This window comes from Dromaius novaehollandiae, chromosome 8 (assembly GCF_036370855.1).
Source record: "Dromaius novaehollandiae isolate bDroNov1 chromosome 8, bDroNov1.hap1, whole genome shotgun sequence".
Lineage (NCBI taxonomy): Eukaryota > Metazoa > Chordata > Aves > Casuariiformes > Dromaiidae > Dromaius > Dromaius novaehollandiae.
In genome coordinates, this window is record NC_088105.1 from 43,467,856 (window position 1) to 43,489,013 (window position 21,158).

At 51.5% G+C, this 21,158-nt stretch overlaps 2 long non-coding RNA genes across 2 annotated transcripts; both read left to right on the top strand.

Annotated features, from left to right (window-relative positions):
* Nucleotides 1–7,670: 7,670 nt before the first annotated feature.
* LOC135329123 (uncharacterized) lies at nucleotides 7,671–9,384 on the top strand. Its single transcript, XR_010390342.1, has 5 exons — nucleotides 7,671–7,790; nucleotides 7,875–7,930; nucleotides 8,030–8,130; nucleotides 9,029–9,093; nucleotides 9,173–9,384. It is a non-coding gene; the product is annotated as an uncharacterized LOC135329123 (long non-coding RNA).
* Nucleotides 9,385–10,899: 1,515 nt separating this feature from the next.
* Nucleotides 10,900–11,638, top strand: LOC135329124 (uncharacterized). Its single transcript, XR_010390343.1, has 4 exons — nucleotides 10,900–10,956; nucleotides 11,048–11,088; nucleotides 11,172–11,216; nucleotides 11,316–11,638. It is a non-coding gene; the product is annotated as an uncharacterized LOC135329124 (long non-coding RNA).
* The last annotated feature ends 9,520 nt before the right edge of the window (nucleotides 11,639–21,158 follow it).

The following is a 21,158-nucleotide window of genomic DNA, read 5'->3' on the forward strand; positions in this document are numbered from 1 at the left end:
AAACCTCAGCCCCCTTAGACACCCTCTAGTCTCCTCGCAACCCCTCCAGCTTGCTCCCTTCTTCCCCAGAAGCATTTTTGACAGTGTATACGCCATAGCAGTCCTCTAGTGCACTCTTGAGCCCTCTTTTCCACAGAATTGGGCCCCGCACCTCTCTTCTGGGCCCCGAGGCCCTTTAGACACCCTCTAGTTTCCTGGCAACCCCTGCAGATTTCTCCCTTCTTCCCCAGAGGCATTTCTTGACAGTGTAGGCGCCTTAGCAATCCTCTAGTGTGCTCTGGACCCCCCTTTTCCAAAGAATGCCCCCCCCCCAGCTCTCTTCAGGCCCCCAGACCCCTTAGACACCCTGGAGTCTCCTTGCAATCCCTCCAGATTTCTCCCTTCTTCCCCAGAGGCATTTCTTGACAGTGTAGATCCCTTAGCACTGGTCTAGTGTGCTCTGGACCCCTCTTTTGTACACAATTGTGACCCCCAGATATCTTTGGGTCCTGCACACCCCTTAGACACCCTCTAGTCTCCTCGCAACCCCTCCAGATTTCTCCCTTCTTCCCTAGAGGCATTTCTGGACCATGTAGACTCCTTAGCACTCGTCTAGTGCGCTCTGGAGTCCTCTGTTACACAGAATTGGGCCCCCCAGCTCTCTTCTGGACCCCCAGAGCCCTTAGACTCCCTCTAGTCTCCTCGAAACCCCTCCAGGTTGCTCCCTTCTTCCCCAGAGACATTTCTTGACAGTATAGATGCCTTAGCACCCCTCTAGTGCGCTCTGGACCCCTCTTTTCCACAGAATTGGGCCCCCCGGCTCTCTTCTGGCCCCCCAGACCCCTTAGACACCCTCTAGTTTCCTGGCAACCCCTCCAGATTTCTCCCTTCTTCCCCAGAGCCATTTCTAGACCATGCACACACCTTAGCACCCCTCTAGTGCACTCTGGACCCCTCTTTTCCAAAGAATAGGGCCCTCTAGCTCTCTTCTGCTTCCCCAGACCCCTTAGACACCCTCTAGTCTCCTCGCAACCCCTCCAGATTTCTCCCTTCTTCCCAGAGGCATTTCTGAACCATGTAGACGCCTTAGCACCCCTCTAGTGTGCTCTGGACCCCTCTTTTCTATACAGTTGTGCCCCCCAGATATCTTTGGGACCTCCAGACCCCTTAGACCCCCTCTAGTCTCCTGGCAACCCCTCCAGATTTTTCCCTTCTTCCGCAGAGGCATTTCTGGACCATGTACACAGCTTAGCACCCCTCTAGCGCACTCTGGACTACTCTTTTCTACAGAATGGGGACCCCAGCTGTCTTTGGGACCCCCGGCCGCTTAGACACCCTCTAGTCTCCTGGCAACCCCTCCAGATTTCTCCCTTCTTCCCCAGAGCCATTTCTTGACAGTGTAGATGCCTTAGCACCCCTCTAGTGCACTCTGGACCCCTCTTTTCTACACAATTCTGCCCCCCAGATATCTTTGGGACCTGCAGACCCCTTAGACACCCTCTAGTCTCCTCGCAACCCCTCCAGATTTCTCTCTTCTTCCCAGAGGCATTTCTGAACCATGTAGATGCCTTAGCACCCCTCCAGTGCGCTCTGGAGCCCTCTTTATCACATAATTGGGCCCCCCAGCTCTCTTCTGGCCCCCCAGACCCCTTAGACACCCTCTAGTCTCCTCGCAACCCCTCCAGATTGCTCCCTTTGTCCCCAGAGGCAGTTCTTGACAGTGTAGACCCCTTAGCACCCCTGTAGTGTGTGCTGGAGCCCTCTTTTCCACAGAATGGGCCCCCCCAGCTTTCTTGTCGCCCCCATGCCCCTTAGACACCCTCTAGTCTCCTTGCAATCCCTCCAGATTTCTCCCTTCTTCCCCAGAGGCATTTATGGACCATGTAGATGCCCTAGCACCCCTCTAGTGCACTCTGGACCCCTCTTTTTCCCAGAATGCTCCCCCCAGCTATCTTCTGGCCCCTAGAGCCCTTAGACACCCTCTAGTCTCCTCACAACCCCTCCAGGTTGCTGCCTTCTTCCCCAGAGCCCTTTCTTGAATATCTGCATGCCTTAGCACCCCTCTTCTGCACCCTGAACCCCTCTTTTCCACAGAATTGGGACACCAGCTCTCTTGTGGCGCCCCAGACCCCTTAGACATTTTCTAGTCTCCTCGCAACCCTTCCAGATTTCTCCCTTCTTTCCCAGAGCCATTTCTTGACAGTGTAGAACCCTTAGCACCCCTCTAGTGCACTCTGGACCCCTCTTTTCCACAGAATGCGGTCCCCCAGCTCTCTTCGGGACCCTCAGACTCCTTGGACACCCTCTAGCCTCCTCACAACCCCTCCAGATTTCTCCCTTCTTCCCCAGAGGCATTTCTTGACCCTGTAGACACCTTTGCACCCATCTACTGCGCTCTGGATCCCTCTTTTCCACAGAATGCGGCCCTCCTCCTCTCTTCTGGTCCCGCAGACCCCTTAGACACCCTCTAGTCTCCTCGCAACACTTGCAGATTTCTCCCTTCTTGCCCAGAGCCATTTCTTGACCGTGTAGATGCCTTAGCACCCCTCTAGTGTGCTCTGAACCCCTCTTTTCCACAGTGTGGGGCCCCCCAGCTCTCTTCTGGCCCCCCAGGCCCCTTAGACCCCCTCTAGTCTCCTCGCAACACCTCCAGATTTCTCCCTTCTTGCCCAGGGGTATTGCATGATGATGTAGACGCCTTAGCAGCTCTCTGCTGTGCTCTGGACCCCTGTTTTCCACGGAATTGGGCCACCTGGCTGTCTTCTGGCCCCCTAGGCCCCTTAGACACCCTCTAGTCTCCTTGGCACCCCTCTAGATTTCTTCCTTCTTGCCCAGAGGCATTTCTTGACAGTGTAGACGCCTTAGTACCCCTCTAGTGCGCTCTGGACCCCTCTTTATCACAGAATGGGGCCCCGCAGCTCTGTTCTTGCCTTCCAGATGCCTTAGACACCCTCTAGTCTACTCGCAACCCCTCCAGATTTCTCCCTTCTTCCCCAGAGGCATTTCTTGACAGTGTAGATGCCTTAGCACCCTTCTACTGCGCTCTCAACGACTCTTTTCCACTGAATTGGGCCACCTGGCTGTCTTCGAGCCCTAATCCGATTAACCTTTTTTTTGCCTCAGAGCTCCATTTTGGATATCTAGAGTACTTTAGGACCCTGTTAGAAGCCTCAGAATTCCTGTTGAGCTTTTCTTCATGCTGTGGAGCCCTTTTTTGTTCCCGTACCAGACTTAGCAGCCCTCTGTTCTGCTTTGGCCTCATCTCTTGTGCTTTTATTTTTCTGTGCAGAGCTCTCTTTGTCCTCCAGACCTCTCAGCACTCCTCTAGTCCCCTCAGCAGGCTTGTAAAGGCCTTTGTCATGATCCAAAGCTGTGTTTTGGATCTCCAGTTCCCTTAGGACCCCCTATAGTGCACTGAGAACCCATCTGGAGGCCTTCGTTGTGCCCCACAGCCCTGTTTTGGTCATCTGCATAGTATAAGAGCCTTCCTGTCTCCTCAGAGCACCTGCTGAGGTCAGTCACGTTAGCCAGTTTTGGTTTTTTTGCCTTTTAGTCCCCTTAGGAGCCTTCTGGTCTGCTCAGAACCACTCCTGGGGTGTGGTGCTTGTTCTGCACCAGAGCTGTCCTCTGGCTGCACAGCCCCCTTTGGAATTCTCTAGTCTCCTCAGAAGCCCTTCAGATTTCTTCCTTGTTCTCCAGAGTCATTCCTTGGCCATGCGGGCTGCTTAGCACCTCTCTAGTGGCCTCTGGACTACTCTTTTGTCCTTCCTTGTTCCCTAGAGCTGTCTTTTGGCTATTTCCTTTAGGAGTTATTTAGTGGTCTCAGAATTCTTCCTGAGCCCTCTCTTATGCCCTAGAGTGCTGTTTTCATTGTTTAGGTGCCTGAGTACCCATGTTTTCTTCTGAACCCCTTTGGAGGCTTTACTTGTTCTCTTCTGCCTTCTTTTAGTTGCTCTCTAGTCTGCGTAAGAGATATCTTATCTGCTCTGGATTCTTCTTTAGAGCTTTGTTGTGCTGCATAGACCTCTATTGGTCCTGTAGAGCTCTGAGGAACCCCTTTATTTTACTCTGGACTACTCTGTCAGCCTTTCTTTTGTGCCTGAGCTCTGTTTTGGCCCTTTAGTCCTTGTGTGACCGCTGTCATCCATTCATAACTGCTTCTGGAAGCCTTTGTTGTGCCCCAGAGCCCTGCGTGGGTTCTCCAGCCCTCTTAGCATCCCTCTTCCCTCCTCGTGCGAGTCCTCCACTTAGGCATACAGAGGTAGTATTCCCGTGGGGAACTCTCCATTCCACCCAGTGGCCCCTTTTTCTAAGCACTCTAGGTACTATACAGGAAATACCCCTGTTTGGAAGTACTCACATTACAGAAGCAGCGTTGTTCCGGGGGGTTATTTAGATATCTTGGTTTGCCCTAGAGGAAATGCTGTCTTCCTACAACAGCTGTATTCAATACAGGTGTGAAGCAATTAGAGCAGTGTGGTGTAGCGTTCCCTTTATAGGTTATGTGGAATCTTGTAGTTTTCTTTCTAAGCCTAAGCAGAACTGATTTCTAGTTTTCAGTGTAAAGGCTAGTGCTAGTTAGGGTAAAAGAATTTAATAACAGACCTCCTGGTATTATGGATACAGTATATGAAGTCTTAGTAACAAAGAAGATGGTCCATTTTATCCAAGAGGTCTGTTTAGCCTTTCTGTGCTCTGCAGCCTAGCTACAGAGTGGAAGCAAAAGCCTTGCTCTTCCCTAGCCCTCTGCCTTTATGGCTGGCAGTGCTTTGCCCCTCCCCTTCCCAGGGCTTGTGGGTAGGGCAGTGGGCGGGGCTAGGGGTACATAAACCGAGGGCCTGGTGGCAGGGAGTTCATTCTGCGTTTGCTGTCCTTTGGGGTTAGTGGTCTGAACTTGTCTCGGCGAATAGCAGCATTTGCAGAAGCAAAGGTATCCAGGAAGAGTTATTGCTGCATTTGGAGATGCAAAGGCTGTTACTTAAGATTAGAGCAACGGGATGGCTGAAGGTGGAGCCGTAAGCCTGCCAGAAAAATCGCTTAAAGCAGGCAGTTTCGGTTTTGCGTCGGTGTCTCGGCGCGGGGCGTTCAGGGGTGGAAGAGGGCTTCCGCGTCTGCAGTCGTATCTTTTGTTAACCATCAGTATTGTTTTGTTGCGTTTCTGTGTTTATTGCGGAAGGGATGCAGCTTCATCGCTCGGCTCTTTGAAGATGATGACACTCGAAGAATTGTTTGTCCCTCAGCTGGATTGCAGAGAAAAGGACAGAACAGGGGTCCCCGGAAAACACTTCCATCTACGTTTCTGCTCTACGTAGTGCTTGTGTGCCTTATGTCCAGTAATGTGGATGCATGTGAGATATCGTTCTCGTCAGCTACTGTGGTTTCCGGCTTGCTTGCCGGATGTTCTGCTGCTTCTCAGAAATATTGTCAGCTCTGTTCCAAGAGGAAGTGAGTAAGTTTTTTTTGTAGTATGCAGAGTTATGGAAGAGTCTAGACTTTATGTGAAGAGTGTGAAGAGCCAAGTGAGCATTCTTCCTGCCTAGAAGTGCAGTATGATGAGAAAGGAAGTCACATCTTTGGAAACTAAGTGCAGCTGTGAGTAAGTCCATGTGTCTGAAGGGGTCAAAAAGCAACCTCCTGCAAGCTAACGAATTCACCTCTTTTCTTGTCCAAGCCTCAGTGCTGAGAGAGGAAAAAAAACTGCTGGCCTTCTCGGGACCGGCAGGAAGCAGTTTGCAGTCTCGCCCGGCAGCTCTTTTCTTTCATCTGTGCCTGCGAACCCACTGCCATCTGCTCTTTTGTGGCTCTGCTTCTGATTCCTACCGTGGCTTCTGGGGCTGTCCGCTTTGCTTTTTCAGATACCTTGCGGGCCTTTTCCAGGCATGCCTGAGGATTTGAGGTGAGGTAGAATGGGTGAGTGTAATGGCGTGTCAGTTGTTTTACGGCTAGTCCGCAGTGCCTAGGAGAAGAGTAATTTTGTTGTTTTGTTTTTTGCAGGTGTCATGGGATTACTTTCAGTCAGGATGTGGGAGTATCGCTTTGGCGTGGTGCAGGTGAATGGAGCGACAACGGCGGTTTGGAGAGGCACGCTCTTGCAGATGAGCATGGAGGTGCCCGGCATGGGGTGTGACTGCTTGCGCTCTGGTTTGGCAGGTGATGAAGGTGAGCGAAGGAAGATTAGAGAGGATGTGGCTGCCATTGAGTGATGCCTCTTAAGGATCAAAAGTGAGCTGACCGCCCCCGCCCCCAGCCCTGGAAAAGCTAAGGTGAGGGGCAAAGGGTGTTGGGGTTGTCTTCATTCTGTGCATGCGTGCTGATATTCAGTGTAGTAGGGAGGGCTGCTCTGGATGAGTGGTGTGTGAGGCAGAGGTGGTGGGGTGCCCATGGCAGAAAGTGAGGGTGTGGTACGTAGGGCAGCTCCAGCCTGTGTCTGTGTTGGGTAGTCTATGTGGTGTGTGTTATAGCTGTGCTATCTTTTGCTCAGGTCTTGATGTTGCTCTTGCTCTTTGTGCTCAAGGAGCACAGCCCACGCTCCACAGCGCCATCGCGGCAGGCATCCGCCGTCTTTTGCCTGGCCTCAGTCATCGGCATCGCTCCAGCGGATCGCATCTCGTCCCGTGCAGGCAGCCGAAAGGGGCGGTCCGTCGCTCCGGCTTTGCATCGTGACCATTTGCGGCCGCTCATCTTCGGGGCCATTGTCGAGGCCTTTTTGCCTGCCCCTCTTCTGTTTCTGCTCTTGTTTTTCATCTTCTTGGCATGCTTTCAGGGTTCTTCCCTGTATCGCCGCAGCCTTGGGTCTTCCCGGCCGGGTGCTTCGGCATCGGTCGTCCCAGCTTTGCGGGCCGCTTTCCATCCCGGGCAGTGGCGTTTGACTCTTTTCTGGGCTCATCCGGAGCAGCAGAGCTGCACGGTCATGGCATCGTAGGGCTTTCTGGCTGGTAGCATCTTATGCGTGGGAATAGTTCTTTTTGCGTACGGCTTTCCTGCATGTTTGTGTCTGATGCTTGTACCTATGTGCGTTTGTTTTGTGTCTAATGCTTGTCTGTGTGTGTGGGGCTGGAGCTGCTTTGCCTGCGGTTATTAGCAATGGTAGCGTATGGAGTGTGGCAGTGATGGCCCGGAATGGTGATCGGTCAGTGTCTGTGTGCTCCAGTTTATGTTGCTTTTTGCAGATGCAGAGCAGTGTTCCAAGTGGGTGCAAGGGAGCTGGAAGGAAGGGGCATGCCCCAAGAAGGTGAGCTAGAGATTTGGTTTTGGAAGGAGAGTGTTGCGGTCAGTGGGTTGCCCGGTTAATTTTTGCTTTGTGCTTGTAGGTGTGGAGCCTTGGGGGGAGCAGGTCGCTCACATCCAGGAGGTGCTGGGTGAGGTGAGCATCAGTCTGGGTGAGGACGTAGAGCGTGGCGTAGGGCCGTCATCTCATCGGCGACGTCCCCATCGCCCGGCGCCGTTCCTGTTTTACAGGTGTGTGGCAGACCTCGGCGTGGGGAGCCGTAGCCCGGCAGTTGGGACGGGAGAGCGGAGCAGGTAAAGGTGTTGTAGCGAGGTAATGTTGTGCATGGGGTGTGGTTTTTGGCATGACCTCAAGGTGTGGTCTTCTCGCTGGTTTTGCAGGCATTGCAGGAAGTTTTGGAGAGGAGAAGCTGAGCGGCAACGAGGAGCCTGAGTAGGTGAGAAGGGAAGCTTGTCTGCCTGAGTTTTATTATGCGGTAGGGTGCTGCTGGGCTGCCTCTCGGTGATGTGTTTTGCTCTGCTTTTTCAGGTACGGTGCGGGCCTTTCCCAGGCGAGGCTGAGGATTTGAGGTGAAGTGGAATGGGTGTGTAAAATGGTGTGGCAGTAGTTGTAGGGCTAGTCCACACTGCCTAGCAGAAGAGTAGTTTTGTTGTTTTGCGTTTTCCAGATGCCACGGGCAGCGTCACAGCCACAATGCTGGAGCGTGGCTTTGGCACAGTACAGGTGAGTGCGATGACAATGGTGGTTTGGAGGAGGGTGCTCTCGCAGATGTGGCTGGAGCTGACCGGCAAGGGGGTCACTGCTTGTGCTCTGGTTTGGCAGGTGATAAAGGCAACTGTGGTGACTGAAGGGAGATCAGCGTGGATGCGGCTGCCATTGAGGATGGCTCTTGAGGAGCGATGGTGATGCCCAGCATTTGAACAGTTAAGTTGAGGGGCAAAGGGTATCAGGGGTGTCTTAAGTCTGTGTGTGTGTGTGTGCACGCTGATGTTCAGTGTAGAGCGGAGGGCTGTTCTGGATGAGTGGGGTATGTGTGAGGCAGAGGTGGTGAGGTGCGCATGGCAGAAAGTGAGGGTGCGGTAGGCGGGGCAGCTCCAGCCTGTGTCTGTGTTGTTGTGTAGTCTATGTGGTGTGTGTTGTAGCTGTGCTATCTTTTGCTCAGGTCTTGATGTCGCCCTTGCTCTTTGTGCTCAAGGAGCACGGCCTACACTGTGGAGTGCTAGCATTGTAGGCCTCTGTCATGTTTTGCTGGCTTGACTCATCAGTATCGTACCCACGGATGGTGTCTCGTCACGTGCAGGCAGCCGAAGGGGGCGGTCCGTGCCTCCGGCTTTGCATCGTGCCCATCGATCTTTGCGGCCACCGTCGAGGCCTCGTCGGCCGCTCTTGTTCCGAGGCCGGTCTTGTTTTGCATCTCACCGGTGCCCTTTCAGGGTTTTCTTCCCTGCGTCATCACGGCCTCAGGTCTTCCTCGCTGGCCTCTTCCGCATGGCCGTTCCTCGCTTTGCTGGCCGCTTTCCATCCCGGGTGTTGACATCTTAGTCTTTTCTGGGCTCGTCCAGAGCATCAGAGCCGCAGGGCTGTGGTGTCATCAGATACCATGTGGAACGCATTGGAATAGTTCTTTTTGCATAGGGCTTTCCTTCATGTTTGTGTCTAATGTTTTTTTTTTTTTGGTCTGTCTGTGTGTGTTTGGAGCTGCCTTGCTTGTGGGTGTTAGGAATGGTGGTGTGCGGAGTGTGTCAGTGATGGACTGGAATGGTGATTTGTCAATGTCTGTGTGCTCCACTTTATGTTGTTTTGTTTTGTTGTTTTTTGCAGATGCTGAGCAGTGTTCTGAGTGGGCCCAAGGGAGCTGGAGGAAGAGAGGGGCATGCCCCAAGAAGGTGAGCTAGAGATTTGGTGTTGGAAGGAGAGTGTTGCGGTCAGTGGGTTGCGCGGTTAATTTTTGCTTTGTGCTTGTAGGCGTGGAGCCTTGCGGGGAGCAGGTTGCTCACATCCAGGAGGAGCAGGGTGAGGTGAGCATCAGTCCGGGAGCGGACGTAGAGCGTGGCGTAGGGCCATCACCTCGTCGGCGCTGTCCCCGTCGCCCAGCGCCGTTCCTGTTTTACAGGTGTGTGGCGGACCTCGGTGTGGGGAGCTATAGCCCAGCAGTTGGGATGGGAGAGCGGAGCAGGAAAAGGTGTGGGAGCGAATGCCTGATATGGATGGGCTGTGGTGTTGCGGGCATCGCCTGAGCACGTGATTTCTCTCTGTGCTTGCAGGTTTTGCGGGAAGTTGTGGAGAGAAGCAGCTGAGTGCTGAGAAGAGCCTGAGCAGGTGAGCGGGGGAGCTTGTTGGGTCTGATTTTATTGTGGGGTGGGTGGTGTTGGGCTGCCTCTTGGTGATGCCTTTTTCTCTGCTTTTTCAGGTCTGCTGTGGGCCTTTCCCAGGCGTGGCTGAGACTTTCAGGTGAGTGGATTGGAGCTGGATGTTGTAGGGCTGGTGAGCGCTGCCTGGCAGAAGAGTCACTTTGTTATTTTGTTTTCTTCCAGGTGCCACGGGCTTCCCCCCGGGCAGGATGTTGGCGTTTGGAGTTGTTGTGGTGCAGGTGAGTGGAGTGCCGATGGCGCTTTGGTGGAGGGTGCCCTTGCAGATGGGGATGGAGCTGACTGGCAAGGGGGTGACTGCTTGTGCTCTGGTTTTGCAGGTGATGAAGGCAAATGTGGTGAGCAAAGGAAGATCAGTGTGGATGCGGCTGCTGCTGAGGATGGCTCTTGAGGACCGGTGACCTACAGCACTGCCACAGTTAAGTTGAGGGGCAAAGGGTGTTGGGGCATCCTCAGTTTCTGTGTATGTGTGTGTGCGTGCTGATGTTCAGTGTAGAGTGGAGGGTTGTTCTGGATGAGTGGTGTGTGTGAGGCAGAGGCAGTGGGGTGTGCATGGCAGAAAGCGAGGGTGGGTGTCAGGCAGGGCAGCTCCAGCCTGTGTCTGTGTTGTTGTGTAGTTTATGTGGTGTGTGTTGTAGCTGTGCTATCTTTTGCTCAGGTCTTGATGTTGCTCTTGCTCTTTGTGCTCAAAGAGCACAGCCTATGCTCTGCAGCGGTAGCGTGGCAGGCATCCATTGTCTTTTGCCTGGCCAGACTCATCAGCATTGCTCCAATGGACTACATCTTGTTCTGCACAGGCAGCTGAAAGGGGCGGTCTGTCACTGTGACTGTGCATTGTGGCCGTTTGCAGTGTAGTCATAGTTGCGGCCACCGTTGAGGCCTCATCGGCCGCACCTCTTCCGGGGCCGCTCTTGTTTTGCGTCTCGCTGGCGCCCTTTCAGGGTTTCCTTCCCTGCGTCATCATGGCCTCGGGTCTTTCTCGCCGGCCTCCTCTGCGTCAGTCTTCTGAGCTTTGCCGGTCCCTTTCCATCCTGGGCATTGACGTTTGACTCTTTTCTGGGCTCGTCCAGAGCCTAGGCCCTACGATGCCACCACCGTGTGGCTCTTCCTGGCCAGTAGTGTCTTATGTGTGGGAACAGGTTTTTTTTGTGTAGGGCTGTCCTCTGTGTTTGTGTCTGCTGTTTGTTTGTCTGTGTGTTTTTGGGGCTGGAGCTGCCTTGCCTGTGGGTGTTAGCCATGGTGGTGTGTGGAGTGTGTCCGTGATGGACTGGAGTGGTGGTGTTGCAGGCATCGCCTGAGCACGTGATTTCTCTCTGTGCTTGCAGGTTTTGCGGGAAGTTGTGGAGAGAAGCAGCTGAGTGCTGAGAAGAGCCTGAGCAGGTGAGCGGGGGAGCTTGTTGGGTCTGATTTTATTGTGGTGTGGGTGGTGTTGGGCTGCCTGTCGGTGATGCCTTTTTCTCTGCTTTTTCAGGTCTGCTGTGGGCCTTTCCCAGGCGTGGCTGAGACTTTCAGGTGAGTGGATTGGAGCTGGATGTTGTAGGGCTGGTGAGCGCTGCCTGGCAGAAGAGTCACTTTGTTATTTTGTTTTCTTCCAGGTGCCACGGGCTTCCTCCCCAGGCATTGGAGTTGTTGTGGTGCAGGTGAGTGGAGTGCCGATGGCGCTTTGGTGGAGGGTGCCCTTGCAGATGGGGATGGAGCTGACTGGCAAGGGGGTGACTGCTTGTGCTCTGGTTTTGCAGGTGATGAAGGCAAATGTGGTGAGCAAAGGAAGATCAGTGTGGATGCGGCTGCTGCTGAGGATGGCTCTTGAGGACCGGTGACCTACAGCACTGCCACAGTTAAGTTGAGGGGCAAAGGGTGTTGGGGCATCCTCAGTTTCTGTGTATGTGTGTGTGCGTGCTGATGTTCAGTGTAGAGTGGAGGGTTGTTCTGGATGAGTGGTGTGTGTGAGGCAGAGGCAGTGGGGTGTGCATGGCAGAAAGCGAGGGTGGGTGTCAGGCAGGGCAGCTCCAGCCTGTGTCTGTGTTGTTGTGTAGTTTATGTGGTGTGTGTTGTAGCTGTGCTATCTTTTGCTCAGGTCTTGATGTTGCTCTTGCTCTTTGTGCTCAAGGAGCACAGCCTATACTCTGCAGCAGTAGCGTGGCAGGCATCCATTGTCTTTTGCCTGGCCAGACTCATCAGCATTGCTCCAATGGACTATGTCTTGTTCTGCATAGGCAGCTGAAAGGGGTGGTCTGTGACTCTGACTGTGCATCGTGGCCGTTTGCGGTCCGTCATAGTCGTGGCCACCGTTGAGGCCTCATCGGCCACACCTCTTGCGGGGCCGCTCTTGTCTTGCGTCTCGCTGGCGCCCTTTCAGGGTTTCCTTCCCTGCGTCATCATGGCCTCGGGTCTTTCTCGCCGGCCTCCTCTGCGTCAGTCTTCTGAGCTTTGCCGGTCCCTTTCCATCCTGGGCATTGACGTTTGACTCTTTTCTGGGCTCGTCCAGAGCCTCGGCCCTACGACGCCACGACCGTGCGGCTCTTTCTGGCCGGCAGTCTTATGTGTGGGAATAGGGTTTTTTTTGTGTAGGGCTGTCCTCTGTGTTTGTGTCTGCTGTTTGTTTGTCTGTGTGTTTTTGGGGCTGGAGCTGCCTTGCCTGTGGGTGTTAGCCATGGTGGTGTGTGGAGTGTGTCCGTGATGGACTGGAGTGGTGGTGTTGCGGGCATCGCCTGAGTGTGTGACTTCTCTCTGTGCTTGCAGGTTTTGCGGGAAGTTGTGGAGAGAAGCAGCTGAGTGCTGAGAAGAGCCTGAGCAGGTGAGTGGGGCAGCCTGTTGGGTCTGATTTTATTGTGGTGTGGGTGGTGTTGGGCTGCCTGTCGGTGATGCTTTTTTCTCTGTTTTTTCAGGTCTGCTGTGGGCCTTTCCCAGGCGTGGCTGAGACTTTCAGGTGAGTGGATTGGAGCTGGATGTTGTAGGGCTGGTGAGCGCTGCCTGGCAGAAGGGTCACTTTGTTATTTTGTTTTCTTCCAGGTGCCACGGGCTTCCCCCCAGGCAGGATGTTGGCGTTTGGAGTTGTTGCGGTGCAGGTGAGTGGAGTGCCGATGGCGCTTTGGTGGAGGGTGCCCTTGCAGATGGGGATGGAGCTGACTGGCAAGGGGGTGACTGCTTGTGCTCTGGTTTGGCAGATGATGAAGGCAAATGTGGTGAGCAAAAGAAGATCAGAGGGTGTGGCTGCTGCAGAGGATGTGTCTGCTGTTGAGGATGCCTCTTGAGGAGCAACAGTGATGCAGAGCACTGCAAAAGCGAAGTGCATGGGCAAAGGGTGTTGCGGGGTGTGTGTGTGTGTGTGTGTGTGTGTGTGTGTGTGTGTGTGTGAGGCAGAGGCAGTGGGGTGTGCATGGCAGAAAGTGAGGGTGGGTGTCAGGCAGGGCAGCTCCAGCCTGTGTCTGTGTTGTTGTGTGGTGTATGTGGTGTGTGTTGTAGCTGTGCTATCTTTTGCTCAGGTCTTGATGTTGCCCTTGCTCTTTGTGCTCAAGGAGCACAGCATATGCTTTGTAGTGCTAGTGCAACAGGCATCTGCTGTCTTTTGTCTGGTCTTGACCGACTCATCTGTGTTGCTCCAATGATCATCTTGTTCTGTGCAGGCAGCTGAAAGCAGCAGTCTGTCACTGTGATTCTGCATTGTTTCTGGCCAATCATCTTGGCAGCCATCATTCAGGTCTTGTTGGTTGTGTGTTTTCTGAGGCCTCTCTTATTTTGCATCCTCCTGGTGCCCTTTCAGGGTTTTCTTCCCTGTGTCATCAGAGCCTCGGGTCTTTCTTGCTGGCCTCTTCCGCATGGCTGTTCCTCGCTTTGCCGGCCCCTTTCCATCACAGATGGTGGCATCTGACTCTTTTCTGGTCTCGTGGAGAGCACCAGAGCCGCACGGTCGTGGCATTGTAGGGCTTTCTGGCTGGCAGCATCTTCTGTGCTGGCATTGTTTTTTGCATGGAGGGTGTGTGTACGTGTCTGTGTGTACGTGTCTGTGTGTACATGTCTGTGTGTGTGTTTGGAGCTGCCTTGCCTGTGGGTGTAGTAATGGTAGTTGCCAGAGCAGAATAATGTATCTATGAAACACTTATTTTGTTTTTTTTTTTTTTTTTTTTGGGGGGGGGGTTGTGTCAGTAAGAGACAAAAGTAGGGTTTTTTCTTTAATTTTTTTTATTGGGATGGCCATTTTGGGGGCGGGGGGGGGGTTCTATTCATGCCAGGATAGTGTTATCTTTAAATAAGGATGGAAGCATGTGGTTTTGTTAGTAGCTGTGATGACTGTCTGTGGTGGGAGTGTGTGGGCAGTTGGGTGGGCTTGGTGGTGAGTGTTTCTAATCTTGTATGCATGTGTTTTTCTTTTTCCAGGTTGTAGTTAGAATTTATTTTAAAATAATTTTTAAAAAAACCCCAGCTGGGGGATTTTTTTTTTTTCCCCCGGCTGGGTTTTTTTTCCCCCGGTCCCGGCCGCTCTGCGAGGCGATGATCATCGCCAATGTTGGTGCGGAGCTGTGGCTGGGGACTGGGGGTTTTGTAGGCAGGGCAGTTTTTGGCGGTGTCCAGTAATGCTGTTACTGGGAGCTGTCCAAAAGACTGGAGGCGCTTGCCTGTTACTGTAGGGAGGTAGAATGATTGTGGTGGGAGTGAGTGGGCAGCTGTGTGGTTGTTGGGTGGGCTTGGTGGTGAGTGTGTCTAACTTTGTATGCATGTGTTTTTCTTTTTCCAGGTTGTAGTTAGAATTTATTTTAAAATAATTAAAAAAAACCCCAGCTGGGGGATTTTTTTTTTTTCCCCCGGCTGGGTTTTTTTTTCCCCCGGTCCCGGCCGCTCTGCGAGGCGATGATCATCGCCAATGTTGGTGCGGAGCTGTGGCTGGGGACTGGGGGTTTTGTAGGCAGGGCAGTTTTTGGAGGTGTCCAGTAACGCTGTTACTGGGAGCTGTCCAAAAGACTGGAGGCGCTTGCCGACTGATGAGAGTAGTAGCGGTGAGAATGTAGAGGTGAATGCTGAAGAGTGTGTGCAGCTCTTGTAGAGTGTGGGCTTGTTATGTTTTGTATGTTGTGATGATGTTTTTTTTTGTGCAATAAAACAATAAAGATGGTGGTGTGTGTGTCTCCTTTCAAATAAAGATGGTTTTGCTGTTTGTTTCTGTTGTCTTATTTGAACTGCATGCGCCACACATTTGCTCTTACCCTTTTCCTCTTTGCTCTTGCTCTTTTGACCTTTTAAAATAAGAAGAAGGCAGAAGTTTTTGTCTTGTTCTTATTTTAATTTTTTGGTCCTCTGTTCTGTTTCCTATTCTTTTTTTCTTTGTCTGTCTCTTATGCCTTTTTCTTCTCCTTTTCCCTGATTGTCTATGTTCACTTTGTCCAGGTTTCTCTCTACCTTTCTCTGTCTTTACTATTTACTCTTTCAGTCTGCCTGCACTGTGGTGCTCTGCTCTCTGTGCTTTTCTCTGTATTCTGTGCTCTGCCCTCAGCTTTGTGTTTTCTGCTTTGCTCTCTGTGTTCTGCTGTGTTCTGCTTTGCTCTGTATTTTCTGTTTTGCTGTGCTCTTTGCTGTGCTTTTTGCTTTGTTCTGTTCTGTGTGTTCTGCTCTTTTCTCTGTTCTGCTCTCTCAGCTCTCCTGCGTGTGCTTTTTGCTCTGTTCTCTGTTTTCTCTGTTGTTTTCTGTGCTTTCTGTCTTCTCTGTGGTTGTCTTTGTTCTCTCTGGTTGTCTTCTCTGTTGTCTTTTTTCTGTTTGTTGTCTCTGTTGTTCTGTCTTTGTCCTCTGTTGTCTTTGTCTTTGTTTGTTGTCTTTGTCCTCTGTTGTTCTGTCTTTGTCCTGTGTTTGTCTTTTGTTGTTTGTCTTGTCTCTCTTTGTCTTTGTCTTTGTCTCTCTTTGTCTTTGTCTTTGTCTCTCTTTGTCTTTGTCTCTCTTTGTCTTTGTCTCTCTTTGTCTTTGTCTCTCTTTGTCTTTGTCTCTCTTTGTCTTTGTCTCTCTTTGTCTTTGTCTCTCTTTGTCTGTCTTTGTCTCTCTTTGTCTTTGTCTCTCTTTGTCTTTGTCTCTCTTTGTCTTTGTCTCTCTTTGTCTTTGTCTCTCTTTGTCTGTCTTTGTCTCTCTTTGTCTGTCTTTGTCTCTCTTTGTCTGTCTTTGTCTCTCTTTGTCTGTCTTTGTCTCTCTTTGTCTGTCTTTGTCTCTCTTTGTCTGTCTTTGTCTCTCTTTGTCTTTGTCTCTCTTTGTCTTTGTCTCTCTTTGTCTTTGTCTCTCTTTGTCTTTGTCTCTCTTTGTCTTTGTCTCTCTTTGTCTCTGTCTTCTGTTTCCTCTTCCTCTTCTCCTCTCTTCCTCTTCTCCTCTCTTCCTCCTCTCTTCCTCCTCTTTTTTCTAGCATACTGGCTGGGAGCAAATAATAATAATTTCACCATTTAAAAAAAAAATTATTTGCTCCCAGCCAGTATCCAACCCTGCTACTGAATTCATTAAATATGCAAATTAAGCCTTTCTATACTTATTATTTTTTCTTTCTTTTTATATATACTATATACACACTATACATACCACATGCACACACTGTAGATACATACTGTACACATATACTACACATTCTATGCATGTATATATGCACAAAAACATCACAGACACAAATAGTATACATAGTATATACACAATATATATACCCTCCATGCACCATGACATACACCACACACAAACACAGCATGGATCACATGATGACAACACTCACAGCAAAAGGAATTCACCACATATAAGCAGTTAGGAGACCAACAAACACTTCTCAGCGACCCACCCAAAAGCATACACACCCACCTGGTCCCCCCCCCCCCCAAGAGTCACACACTAGGGCAATAGTTCACGTGTACACTAGGATTACCAATCTGACATCAAATACACTTACCATTAGGGAGCCCGCTGCTGTTAGCATTAGGGTTATTCCACACCCCTTATTATTAGACTTTGACTGCCCCCTGGTGGTCAGTCACAGTAACACTTTTAGGGTTACACATGACCACCTGGGACTTAGGGTTAGGGCCTACAGGGCACTAGCAGTAGGGGGCAGCCAGGGGTGGGGGGAGCCAGGGGGGGTGGGGAGGGACTGGGGGAAGGGGGGGGGGGGCTGGGGGGCCTAGGGGTAGGGGGGCCTAGGGCTGGGGGGAGCCGTTAGGGGTTAGGGGTTAGGGTCGGGGTTAGGGTCAGGGTCAGGGGTCAGGGTTAGGGGTTAGGGGTTAGGGGTTAAGGGTTAAGGGTTAGGGTTAGGGTTAGGGTTAGGGGTTAGGGTTAGGGTTAGGGTTAGGGTTAGGGTTAGGGTTAGGGTTAGGGTTAGGGTTAGGGTTAGGGTTAGGGTTAGGGTTAGGGTTAGGGTTAGGGTTAGGGTTAGGGTTAGGGTTAGGGTTAGGGTTAGGGTTAGGGTTAGGGTTAGGGTTAGGGTTAGGGTTAGGGTTAGGGTTAGGGTTAGGGTTAGGGTTAGGGTTAGGGTTAGGGTTAGGGTTAGGGTTAGGGTTAGGGTTAGGGTTAGGGTTAGGGTTAGGGTTAGGGTTAGGGTTAGGGTTAGGGTTAGGGTTAGGGTTAGGGTTAGGGTTAGGGTTAGGGTTAGGGTTAGGGTTAGGGTTAGGGTTAGGGTTAGGGTTAGGGTTAGGGTTAGGGTTAGGGTTAGGGTTAGGGTTAGGGTTAGGGTTAGGGTTAGGGTTAGGGTTAGGGTTAGGGTTAGGGTTAGGGTTAGGGTTAGGGTTAGGGTTAGGGTTAGGGTTAGGGTTAGGGTTAGGGTTAGGGTTAGGGTTAGGGTTAGGGTTAGGGTTAGGGTTAGGGTTAGGGTTAGGGTTAGGGTTAGGGTTAGGGTTAGGGTTAGGGTTAGGGTTAGGGTTAGGGTTAGGGTTAGGGTTAGGGTTAGGGTTAGGGTTAGGGTTAGGGTTAGGGTTAGGGTTAGGGTTAGGGTTAGGGTTAGGGTTAGGGTTAGGGTTAGGGTTAGGGTTAGGGTTAGGGTTAGGGTTAGGGTTAGGGTTAGGGTTAGGGTTAGGGTTAGGGTTAGGGTTAGGGTTAGGGTTAGGGTTAGGGTTAGGGTTAGGGTTAGGGTTAGGGTTAGGGTTAGGGTTAGGGTTAGGGTTAGGGTTAGGGTTAGGGTTAGGGTTAGGGTTAGGGTTAGGGTTAGGGTTAGGGTTAGGTTAGGGTTAGGGTTAGGGTTAGGGTTAGGGTTAGGGTTAGGGTTAGGGTTAGGGTTAGGGTTAGGGTTAGGGTTAGGGTTAGGGTTAGGGTTAGGGTTAGGGTTAGGGTTAGGGTTAGGGTTAGGGTTAGGGTTAGGGTTAGGGTTAGGGTTAGGGTTAGGGTTAGGGTTAGGGTTAGGGTTAGGGTTAGGGTTAGGGTTAGGGTTAGGGTTAGGGTTAGGGTTAGGGTTAGGGTTAGGGTTAGGGTTAGGGTTAGGGTTAGGGTTAGGGTTAGGGTTAGGGTTAGGGTTAGGGTTAGGGTTAGGGTTAGGGTTAGGGTTAGGGTTAGGGTTAGGGTTAGGGTTAGGGTTAGGGTTAGGGTTAGGGTTAGGGTTAGGGTTAGGGTTAGGGTTAGGGTTAGGGTTAGGGTTAGGGTTAGGGTTAGGGTTAGGGTTAGGGTTAGGGTTAGGGTTAGGGTTAGGGTTAGGGTTAGGGTTAGGGTTAGGGTTAGGGTTAGGGTTAGGGTTAGGGTTAGGGTTAGGGTTAGGGTTAGGGTTAGGGTTAGGGTTAGGGTTAGGGTTAGGGTTAGGGTTAGGGTTAGGGTTAGGGTTAGGGTTAGGGTTAGGGTTAGGGTTAGGGTTAGGGTTAGGGTTAGGGTTAGGGTTAGGGTTAGGGTTAGGGTTAGGGTTAGGGTTAGGGTTAGGGTTAGGGTTAGGGTTAGGGTTAGGGTTAGGGTTAGGGTTAGGGTTAGGGTTAGGGTTAGGGTTAGGGTTAGGGTTAGGGTTAGGGTTAGGGTTAGGGTTAGGGTTAGGGTTAGGGTTAGGGTTAGGGTTAGGGTTAGGGTTAGGGTTAGGGTTAGGGTTAGGGTTAGGGTTAGGGTTAGGGTTAGGGTTAGGGTTAGGGTTAGGGTTAGGGTTAGGGTTAGGGTTAGGGTTAGGGTTAGGGTTAGGGTTAGGGTTAGGGTTAGGGTTAGGGTTAGGGTTAGGGTTAGGGTTAGGGTTAGGGTTAGGGTTAGGGTTAGGGTTAGGGTTAGGGTTAGGGTTAGGGTTAGGGTTAGGGTTAGGGTTAGGGTTAGGGTTAGGGTTAGGGTTAGGGTTAGGGTTAGGGTTAGGGTTAGGGTTAGGGTTAGGGTTAGGGTTAGGGTTAGGGTTAGGGTTAGGGTTAGGGTTAGGGTTAGGGTTAGGGTTAGGGTTAGGGTTAGGGTTAGGGTTAGGGTTAGGGTTAGGGTTAGGGTTAGGGTTAGGGTTAGGGTTAGGGTTAGGGTTAGGGTTAGGGTTAGGGTTAGGGTTAGGGTTAGGGTTAGGGTTAGGGTTAGGGTTAGGGTTAGGGTTAGGGTTAGGGTTAGGGTTAGGGTTAGGGTTAGGGTTAGGGTTAGGGTTAGGGTTAGGGTTAGGGTTAGGGTTAGGGTTAGGGTTAGGGTTAGGGTTAGGGTTAGGGTTAGGGTTAGGGTTAGGGTTAGGGTTAGGGTTAGGGTTAGGGTTAGGGTTAGGGTTAGGGTTAGGGTTAGGGTTAGGGTTAGGGTTAGGGTTAGGGTTAGGGTTAGGGTTAGGGTTAGGGTTAGGGTTAGGGTTAGGGTTAGGGTTAGGGTTAGGGTTAGGGTTAGGGTTAGGGTTAGGGTTAGGGTTAGGGTTAGGGTTAGGGTTAGGGTTAGGGTTAGGGTTAGGGTTAGGGTTAGGGTTAGGGTTAGGGTTAGGGTTAGGGTTAGGGTTAGGGTTAGGGTTAGGGTTAGGGTTAGGGTTAGGGTTAGGGTTAGGGTTAGGGTTAGGGTTAGGGTTAGGGTTAGGGTTAGGGTTAGGGTTAGGGTTAGGGTTAGGGTTAGGGTTAGGGTTAGGGTTAGGGTTAGGGTTAGGGTTAGGGTTAGGGTTAGGGTTAGGGTTAGGGTTAGGGTTAGGGTTAGGGTTAGGGTTAGGGTTAGGGTTAGGGTTAGGGTTAGGGTTAGGGTTAGGGTTAGGGTTAGGGTTAGGGTTAGGGTTAGGGTTAGGGTTAGGGTTAGGGTTAGGGTTAGGGTTAGGGTTAGGGTTAGGGTTAGGGTTAGGGTTAGGGTTAGGGTTAGGGTTAGGGTTAGGGTTAGGGTTAGGGTTAGGGTTAGGGTTAGGGTTAGGGTTAGGGTTAGGGTTAGGGTTAGGGTTAGGGTTAGGGTTAGGGTTAGGGTTAGGGTTAGGGTTAGGGTTAGGGTTAGGGTTAGGGTTAGGGTTAGGGTTAGGGTTAGGGTTAGGGTTAGGGTTAGGGTTAGGGTTAGGGTTAGGGTTAGGGTTAGGGTTAGGGTTAGGGTTAGGGTTAGGGTTAGGGTTAGGGTTAGGGTTAGGGTTAGGGTTAGGGTTAGGGTTAGGGTTAGGGTTAGGGTTAGGGTTAGGGTTAGGGTTAGGGTTAGGGTTAGGGTTAGGGTTAGGGTTAGGGTTAGGGTTAGGGTTAGGGTTAGGGTTAGGGTTAGGGTTAGGGTTAGGGTTAGGGTTAGGGTTAGGGTTAGGGTTAGGGTTAGGGTTAGGGTTAGGGTTAGGGTTAGGGTTAGGGTTAGGGTTAGGGTTAGGGTTAGGGTTAGGGTTAGGGTTAGGGTTAGGGTTAGGGTTAGGGTTAGGGTTAGGGTTAGGGTTAGGGTTAGGGTTAGGGTTAGGGTTAGGGTTAGGGTTAGGGTTAGGGTTAGGGTTAGGGTTAGGGTTAGGGTTAGGGTTAGGGTTAGGGTTAGGGTTAGGGTTAGGGTTAGGGTTAGGGTTAGGGTTAGGGTTAGGGTTAGGGTTAGGGTTAGGGTTAGGGTTAGGGTTAGGGTTAGGGTTAGGGTTAGGGTTAGGGTTAGGGTTAGGGTTAGGGTTAGGGTTAGGGTTAGGGTTAGGGTTAGGGTTAGGGTTAGGGTTAGGGTTAGGGTTAGGGTTAGGGTTAGGGTTAGGGTTAGGGTTAGGGTTAGGGTTAGGGTTAGGGTTAGGGTTAGGGTTAGGGTTAGGGTTAGGGTTAGGGTTAGGGTTAGGGTTAGGGTTAGGGTTAGGGTTAGGGTTAGGGTTAGGGTTAGGGTTAGGGTTAGGGTTAGGGTTAGGGTTAGGGTTAGGGTTAGGGTTAGGGTTAGGGTTAGGGTTAGGGTTAGGGTTAGGGTTAGGGTTAGGGTTAGGGTTAGGGTTAGGGTTAGGGTTAGGGTTAGGGTTAGGGTTAGGGTTAGGGTTAGGGTTAGGGTTAGGGTTAGGGTTAGGGTTAGGGTTAGGGTTAGGGTTAGGGTTAGGGTTAGGGTTAGGGTTAGGGTTAGGGTTAGGGTTAGGGTTAGGGTTAGGGTTAGGGTTAGGGTTAGGGTTAGGGTTAGGGTTAGGGTTAGGGTTAGGGTTAGGGTTAGGGTTAGGGTTAGGGTTAGGGTTAGGGTTAGGGTTAGGGTTAGGGTTAGGGTTAGGGTTAGGGTTAGGGTTAGGGTTAGGGTTAGGGTTAGGGTTAGGGTTAGGGTTAGGGTTAGGGTTAGGGTTAGGG